Below are 10,192 nucleotides of genomic sequence, written 5' to 3'. Positions count from 1 at the left end.
CACTTGTCATTGTAACCATTATTGTACATTATAACTTAGTAAATTTTTGTTTGTATGAATTTATTTTACTTACAAATTACAAAAGATTTCTTACACGTGTTTCTATAAATATTGTTTTATATAAAAATACTATATTTTAATCAATATTTTGAATAGTGATATTTGTCTATAAATCTTTTTTTTTTTAAAAAAATTATCTTTGGATTTATTTGAGCCGAAAACGATCGGTAATTGTTTAAAATGGAATGTTTAACAACGATTGCTCACAAGAAAGGAAAGAAACTGATATGTAAGCCTTGCGGGGTTCGGGTTGGCATTCCGGGTAATGAGTGTCAATCGAGACGTCGCGGCGGTTGTCATGGGCCCGAGGGAGGTTCCGGGTCGTGACAGATTGATTTGGATATCTAAATACAACTTGATGAAGGGAGTTTAGATTAGCCCATGAATGGAATAGTATGTGTTTAAATTCACTTAGTTGATTAGGTGATTTGATTTGCATATAGGATAAAAATATACCTATGTGTTGCATGTAACCAAGATTAGAGCATAAATTTTATGGATCTTTCTTCAGTTGAATTTACATAGCCATATAGTAAATTAAATGAGAGATATATTTTATAAGAACCATGACAGAGACTTATAAATAAATTGGGACTCTAGGTTAGCAATTCAATCCATTGACATAAGTTTAGAGAGAGAAACAAGATTCAAATGAAGTGTTGATGAATATTGTAATCCTAGGCTTTTTATTAATTGAATTTTTTCTAATAAAGTTTTGCTCATTAGCTTTTAGATTTAATTTAGTGATTATTTAGTTTTAGTTTTTCTTTTAATTAATCACTTTAATTTGGTTGTTTGAACAAGATTAGGTTGTGTTAATTTTAGTACTTAGCAAAAGTTAGTACAATTCTCCGTGGGATTCGACACTCATTATATTTCTTGTTATGATACGTACACTTACATGATAAAATCGATAACAAGTTTTTGGCACTGTGCTAGGGAATTATTTTCCTACTTTTTGCTAATATTAATACCAAACATCCTAGTCTTAATTCAAACTTTGTCTTTTCTTAATTTTAGGTTTTTTTGGTCATTGTATGTGAAGAGTGAGAAATTTGTAGATTGTTCCTTTTGATCTAGAAATTTCCAAGACTTTTCGAAGACTTCAAAGAGAAAATTCACAACCTTCAACTCACATCGAAACAATGGCTGAACACCAAGGAGAGTAGCAAATTCAAGGGCAACAAGTAGAAGAAAACAAGTCTTTGAGAGATTATGCTATTCCTCTTGTGCAAAGTTTTCACTCTAGCATCTAAAGACCTACAAATCATGCTAATAACTTTGAAATCAAGCCAATGATCATCCAGATGATTCAGACTTTAGTGCAATTTGGAAGACTATCCAATGATGATCTGAATGGTCATATCTTAAATTTCATAGTGATTTATGATACATTGAAGTACAATGGAGTAACTAATGATGCAATTAGATTGAGACTCTTTCCTTTTTCATTACGAGACAAGGTATAGAATTGGTTGAATTCATTTCCTACTGGCTCTATTACTACTTGGGATGATCTAGCTCAAAAGTTTTTAACTAAGTTCTTTCCACTAGCCAAGACTATGAAGATGAGGAATGACATCATATTATTGATGCAACTAGATTCAGAGTTGCTGTATGAGGCTTTGGAGAGGTATAAGGATCTACTTAGAAATGTCCTCATCATGGGTTACCTAAATGGCTGTAGGTACAAGCATTTTATAATGGGTTAGTGGGTCCGATTAGAACTACTATTGATGCTGCGGCTAGAAGACCACTCATGGAAAAATCTATTGATGAGGCATATGCCTTATTGCAAGAGATGGCATTTAATATCTATCAATGGCCATTTGGGAGATCGATACCTAGGAGAGTTGGTATTTATGAGTTTGATGCTGTTAACATCTTGACTGCATAGATTGCTACTTTAACCAAGAAATTTGATACTTTGAGGGTTCATTTTATGATCACTGCCTAGTTAATTTTGAATCAGTATAGTTTGTTAGGAATCTTTATAGGCAACAGAACAATTAATATTCCAACACCTATAATCTTGGTTAGAGGAATCATCTTAACTCTTCTTGGAACAATAATCAGGGATCTTGCTTAGCACTAAAGCCAAATTCTCCTTTTAGATTCCCATCTCAAGTTAGAGCTCTTATGCTTGAGAAAAAACCATCTATGGAAGAAATGTTCATGCAATTCATTGTAAAGAATGATGCCTACATATCAAAGAATGATGCCATCATTCAAAGTCAAATGGCATCAATTCAAAATCTTGAGACATAAGTGGGTCAACTTGCCAATGCCATTAATAATAGGCCTTAGGGAACTTTGTCGAGTAACATTGAACTCAATCCCAGAAGAGAAGGAAATGAGCATTGTAATGCAATCACACTCAGAAGTGGGAAAGAGGTAGAAGGTAGTAATATGCAATCAGATTCTCCAAGTAAACCTATTGAAAAAGAAATAATGGTTGAAAATTCTAAAGAACAAGCTCAAGGTGAGAAAGCTCAATCAAATCGATTACAACCACCACCACCTTTCCCTCAACATTTTCAGAAACAAAAACTTGATAAGAAATTCTAGAGATTTCTTGAGGTACTTAAGAAGCTCCATATTAATATCTCTTTTGCTGAAGCTTTAAAACAGATGCCAAGCTATGTTAAGTTGCTGAGAGACATTCTGACTAAGAAAAAGAGATTGGAAGATTTTGAGACAGTTGCACTTATTGAGGAGTGCAGTGCTATAATCCAAAACAAGCTTTCACCTAAGCTTAAGGATTCAAAAAGTTTTTATATCCTTTGTACTATTGGTAGTGTTAAATTTTTTAAAACTTTGTGTGATTTGGGTGTTGGTGTTTCAATTATGCCTTTTTCTATTGCCAAGAAAATTGGACTTAATGAGAAACAACCTACTACAGTTTCTTTACAGTGAGCAAACAAAACAATCAGTTAACCTGTTGGGATTATAAAGGATGTTTCAATTAAAATTAAGAAATTGTACATTTCAGTAAACTTTATTGTGCTTGAGATGGAAGGGGATGCCAAAATTCCTTTTATTTTAGGATGACCATTCTTGGCTACAGCCAGAGCAATCATAGATGTGAAGAATGGCAAGATAACTTTCAAAGATGGAGAGAAGGTAGTTGAGTTTAATATATTCAATACAATTAAATATCCTCCCTTTATAGAAAGTTGCCATAGAGTGGACGTAGTTGATGAGTTAGCTAAGGAGGTTGTTGACAACAAATATTCAAAGAAACCCCTTGAAGCTTGTTTGGGGAAAAATGAGCAGATTCCACCATTTTCAATTAATCTTGATTTTAAGTTTGGACAACAAGTGTTATTAACCAAATCAATCAAGCTTTTTCCATGTACACAAACAATCAAAGTGGTCAGCTCCTTACAAGGTGGTTAAGGTCTATCCTTGTGGTGCTATAGACATTTGTAGTGAGGCTATCAGAATATTCAGAATGAATGGGTAACGTCTCTAACATTATTTAAGAGTTCAATTGAATTGTCAAAGATCCTTAATCACTTCAGGAGACAATAATAAAGACTATCCATAGTGATAACTCTATAATATAGAGTTATTTGAGCTTAATTTTGATAATAATTTGGCTTAGTTCTTGTAGTAATGCATAAAAATTAGTAGATTCTATTTAATTATTTTAAATTAGTTATTTTAGGTGAGTCAATCTAATCTTAGTTGATTTTATGCTTAATTAGGTGTTAATGTGGTTAAGATAGGATTTATTTGTGCTTTTGTAGGTGTTTGAAAGAAGAATTTTAGTGAAAGAAGGAGAGCAATTTCGAGGTGCAGACTTGCACTGCATATGTTTTAGTATTTTAGCCATAACTTTCTTTAAAGAGCTCCAAATGAAGAAATTCTTGAATCATTGGAAAGATAAAAGAAAAATATACAACTTTTATGTTTATCACTTTGCCCAGTTTGTCTTGTAGGATGGTCAAAAATCTTGTCAAAGTTGGCACACTACAGTAGTCCTAGAGCAATTATGATTTCCGTTAATTAATTTGGCAAAGCTGCGACTTACATAGTCTGATAAGGAAATTCTAGCTGAAATTGACTTCTTTCTTCACCCAACTTGATCTAACTTCAAAGCCTATAAAAATAACCTTTCAGAGGACTTGAGAGGGGGGGAATGAGGAGGAAGAAAACACTAGATTGAAAGTTGAGAGTCAAGCCACAAAGTCATTGAAGCTGAGAAGATTTTGAAGGATTCAAAAAGACTTGGAAGATCAAGATTATAATTCTTGAGTTTATTCTTTTTGATTATTCTTTTATTTTCTTAGTTTGTTTTTATTGTTTAAACTTTATTCAACGATAATGTGTGACTTGATGAGGAACTAAATTTTTAATCTAAGATTATGATTGAACTCAATATATAGTCTAATTTATTTATCTCTCTTTTACTTATGTTTGATAGATTTAAGTTGTTTATTTTATTCTGTTCTTAATGCTTCTAATTGCCTGATCACCAATTAAATTGAATTGGAAACCTAGGTTAAACCTTGACGAAGGATATTTAGGTTGACTTTGAATAGAATAGCGTATGATCGAATGCACTTAGTTGATTATGTGATTTGATTTGCATATAGGGTAGACATACACTTATAAGCCATACGTAGCCAAAATTAGAGGACAAGCTTAATGAATCTTTCTTCAATTTAATTTGCATAGACATATAGTAAATTAATTGGGAGAGGTATTTTTATGAGAAACTCAACAGAGACTTATTAATAATTTAGGACTCTAGGTTAGTAATTTAATCTATTAAACTGAGTTAAGAGAGGGAGACAATAATCAGATGAAGTGTTGAGGGATATTATAATCTTAGGTTTGGTAGTTAAAGTGAGTTTTATTTACTATTTAATTTTAGTTTTAATTTATTAGTTTTAATTTTTTTTTGATTGTTTGGATAAAATTAGGGTGTCATAATTTTAGTAGTTAACAATAGGAATTAAACAATTCTCTGTGGAAACGATACTGTACTTCATTACTATATTACTTGTTAACGATAGGTGCACTTGTGTGAGAAATCAACAACACATAGTCAAGCTTTTGACTGTAAAGAAATCCTTCTTAGGAGGCAACTCAAACTTTTAAAACTTTTACTCTTTTTCTTTGAAGTTATTTATTTATTTATTTAGTTTTCCCTCATTAATTTATTTTTATTCTTTTTTTATTTAGATATTTGTCGCCTTATTAGGGCTTGCTAACAACTTTGGAGATAATGATAAGGGCGAAGAGGAAGAATAGAGCTACTTTTGCATTGCTACCATTGTTAGGAGGGTTTTACTTTTCTTTTTCTTTTTCTATTTTAAACGTTGAGGACAATGTTTAGTTTAAGTTTGGGGGAGGGTACCATTTTTTTCATTTATGTCTTAAGTTTATTTCATTTGCATGATTATCTCCATTTCAATTTCTTATTCATTTATGTTTAGTTTTTAAAAGTCTATTTCATTGATAGCTTGAGTGATTTTACGCATTTTCTAATGATTTTCCTAATCCAATGATGAGAGCCTAGTTATCTTGTTGTCTTTGGCTTTTGGACAAATATGGATGTTGTTTGAGTTTGTTTAAATTCTTATGTTTAGTATTATTGTTAGAATGAGATTTCCATTGATTGAGCACTATATCTTTTGCTTAGAATTGTTGTGCATATTTAGAGAAGGTTTATGTGATGTGAATTTCTGAATTATGTCTTGAATTCTAGAATTTGCTTGATTCTCTCTTAAGACGAAATCATAGTCAATATTTAGTTAGGGAGATGATTTAGGCCATCTTTGGACTGTTTGAACCTTTCGAGCCTACTTTTATTTATTTTTATCTCTAATATACACCTGTGAGACTAATATTACCATTTCTTTCGTAAACATATAATTACTTGAGCCTAGCTTTTAAATAATTTTCCAATTTTGCATCCTTTACTCCTACGTATGTTAATCATTTTAGGAAGTGTATTGAGCTAAATAAAGAATAAGGTAGAAAGGGTGGAGTTGTTGAAAAAGTCTATTGTGCTTAGAATTCACCCCACTATTTATATACCAAAAGAAATAAGTGTGAGAACGTTAAAATTGTGATGAAAAAAAAAAGAATAAAGTGTTTGATAAATGAAAAGCTGGAAGAAAAGAAAAAAGATATACTTGGAATGAGGTTGAAGCTCTATATAGGTCTTAGAATGATTATGTGCTTAGGGTGGTTTGAGCCACATTATATCTTATATCCTACCTTGACCCTAGCCATTCATTACTAGCTAATTAAAGTCATAGGGATCCTTGATTAAGTATTAGTTTACATTAGAGGAGAGAGAGATGTGAAAGCAAACATATGGAACTCTAGTACTAATTTGAATTTTGCATGACCATTTAATTTATTCAAATGGCATGATGTTCATTGTAAGAGATTTCACTCACACATGGAAATCCATTCAAGAATGAGTTTGCATTTTAATTGAAGCATGAATTTAAATGATATCTATATTTTACCTTGAGTTGAGATTTTAAGATAACATTTGAAGAAATTATGAGAGATCATTGGCTTGGTGCTACTCATCTCTACATGTTTTCCACTTACATGTTTTTGTTTTGCTTAGTTTTTTTTTTTTATGTTTTGCTCAAGGACTAGCAAAATCTTAAGTTTGGGGGTGAGATAACTCTATTATATAGAGTTATTTTTCCACATTTTGAGTACTAAATTAGCAATGTTCTTGAGATTTATGTTTAGGAGGTAGGTGTTGTTAGTTATTTGTCTTAATTAGTTTAAATCATACTAAGTTATTTTAGTTTGAGTTGTATTAGTTTAATTTTATGATAAATTGCTTTTAGTTTAGTTATTAGTGATTTAGTCTCTTGTTTTTGAAGGTTCTCAAATGAAACAACTTTAATTGGTGACGAACCATACAAGTATGGCCAAGTGCATCTCTCATACATGCTGCAGTATTTTGAGAATAACTTTGACTCCAAAAGTTCAATTGACTTGATTCTTAAGCCATTGGAAACTTAAGAGACATGGCCACAATTTTTATGTTTACTACTTTTCCCAGTTCAGATCATATCAAGGAGAAAATCACGTCGCAAGAGGAAAGACTATAGTAGAATCTGCACAAGGCAGCACAATGGAGTCAAGGTCGTGGCTGTGGTAAAGGAAGGTCACAGCACTCGGAAGAAGAAAAGCCATCATACTTCAGCTTGAGCGCATGAGGTCATGGCGCCCAAGGAGCAAGGCTGCGACACCATGTTGTCCACCTAAAAATCTACTTTTACGATTTTTTTTTAAAATATGGTTTTTGAGAGGTATTTAAAGGGACTTTTTTAGAGGATTCAAATAGGGTATAGAGGGCAACTTTTTTAAGGAAAAAGAGCCATCAACAAAAGAAAAAAAAAGCAAGTGAAAAAAAGAAGATTGGAGATTCGAAAAATGTAAAACCTAGTTTCTCTCTTTAATTTTGTTTTTCTTTCTCTTTCTTTGTCTTGTATTGATGGTTGATTTTCTTTAGATGATGTTTTTAGTTGATATTATGAACTAATTTACTTTTCTAGGATTATGATTGAACTTAACATATAATTTGAATACTTTATCTCTCTTTTGCTTATTATCAATGGAATATGAGTTATTTATTCCAATTATATGTTTAATGCTTCTAATTGCTTGATCACTAATTAGATTGATTTGGATATCTAAATACAACTTGACAAAGAGAGTTTAGATTAGGCCATAAATGGAATAACATATGTTCAAATTCACTTAGTTGATTAGGTGATTTAATTTGCATATAGGATAGACATATGCCTATGTGTCGTAAGTAGCCAAGGTGAGAGCACAAACTTATTGAATCTTTCTTCAGTTGAATTTACATAGACATATAATAAATTAATTAGAAGAAATATTTTTTTAAGAACCTTGGCAAAGACTTATAAATAAATTGAGACTCTAGGTTAGCAACTCAATCCATTGAAGTAAGTTTAGAGAGAGAAACAAGATTCAAATGAAGTGTTGAGGGATATTGTAATCTTAGGCTTTTTATTAATTAAATTTTTTCTAGTAAAGTTTTTCCCATTAACTTGTAGATTAATGTAGTTATTAATTAGTTTTAGTTTTGCTTTTAATTAATCACTTAAATTTGGTTGTTTGAATAAGATTGAATTGTGTTAATTTTAGTACTTAGCAAAAGTTGGTACAATTTTCTACTTGTTATGATACATATACTTGCATGATAATATCGACTACATCTACCCTTATGCACAATCATTGAAGTTTTAGAAGTAAAACATACCAGAAGTATAATGAAACTCAGAAATTCTAAATCATTCCTTAGCATGAAATCAAGAACCTAATCTTTGAAATCAAGATCATATGAAAATGTAACACCCTTAATTTTTGAAGTAAATTAAGTTAAATGAGAATGATTTATTAAATATATTGTGCCTTGAAGACATTGATGATATGTTATATATGCCAAGTATTTGAGAGTGTATATGTTGACACTTAGGCAAATTTTTGAGGAAATGTGTGATAAATTTTATGATTTGGAGGTTTGGTTTGTATTTGATATGATAATGGATGATATGTTATGTGTGGGTTGAATTTAAGAGTGATTTGAGGTTGTGGAAGAAGTTTAGAATGAGTTTAGGCTTTGTAGAGAGCCATTTTGATGTATCTGGACTTGAAAAGTTGAGTATGTTGGTCTAGGATCGAATATGGGCTCTTTATAGTCGATCTTAGGTAGGAAAAATGGGAGAAATGCAAGCATATTGGTCAAAGATCGACTATAGGGCTTCCATAGTCGATATTGTCAAGAAAAGTTGATTGGAATTGGACATTCTAGTCCAGGATCGACTATGGGTCCTCTATAGTTGATCTTGGGAAGAGAAATGGGAGAAATTTGACAGTCAAGGTGAAATACCCTATACTTTGATATGGTGATAAATAAAGTTGATCAAATGCAAATTGAGGTCAATTAAAATGTTTAAAAGTGATAAAAGACAAAAGGAGTAGTTTAGGATAAAATATTTCACAAGTGAGAAAATAACAATAAAATAATAATAATTTTATTGGAGGAGAATTTGTGAGATAAAAGGCGATTTGGAAGTCAAGTGAGGCATAATAAGGTATTTTGGGTACCAAGGAAACAAGATAAAATTTTTAGAATAAAATAATATTTTATTAATGAAATAATATTAAAATATTAATATTTAGTCGGATGTCGAAGTCAATCAAGAAGAAGGATCATATGGTTGATCCAAGTGGGGGAGAAGATGACAAGCCCGACTCTATAAAAATATTTATCATGACATACATGTGATGGATAACATGTTTGCATGCTAGGAGAGTCCCGAAAAATTTACAAAAGTCGGTATTGTACCTAGAGGTACAATAAAGTTGATTTAAGCCTCGAACTAGATCAAATAGAGAATTTACGATGAAATTAAGAATTTTAAAGTCCTAGAATGGTTTAATATGGTGATTCGGAGTTCAAGGATCAATTTGGAGTCAAACCGGAATTTTCACTATCTAGGGGCAAAATGGTCATTTGCCACTTGGAGACAAAATGAAAATTTTAGAAAAGATATTTTTGGCTCCATTTGACTTATTGGAGTATAATTTGACTTATTGGAGTAACATTTGAGGTTTAGAAGTGAAAAATTTTAATTTCGGTATAATTTGGAGTAAAAGGGTAAAATGGTAATTTTGCCACCCCAGGGGCAAAATTGTAATTTTTCACCACCAGGACATTTTTCTAGCACATGATCTTCCTTTATCCTCATTTTGACCATTGACTAATTGTGTGGTGGAGATAAAAAGGATTATAATTTTAAAATTTTAAAAATGGACCAATAAGAAAATGACATGTGTCATACCTTTATTATTTTATTGTTTCTTATTAAAAAAGCATAAAATCAGCCCATTTTCTTCACATGGCCGGCCAAGCAAGGAAAAGAGAGAAAGAGAGGAAGAACAAAGGGAAAAACAAGAAAACTTAGGTGGAAAATTCAAAGAAAAAGTGAAGAAATGAAGGAAACAAGCTAGGTAAGTTAGAATTTCTTTAGTTCTCCTTGATACCTAGCTTACCCATGCTTTTGTTCTTGATTTTCATGGTTGAATATTGAGTTATTATGATGAATTCAAT

Source organism: Theobroma cacao, chromosome 6, assembly GCF_000208745.1.
Source record: "Theobroma cacao cultivar B97-61/B2 chromosome 6, Criollo_cocoa_genome_V2, whole genome shotgun sequence".
Lineage (NCBI taxonomy): Eukaryota > Viridiplantae > Streptophyta > Magnoliopsida > Malvales > Malvaceae > Theobroma > Theobroma cacao.
This window is presented reverse-complemented; position numbering follows the sequence as displayed.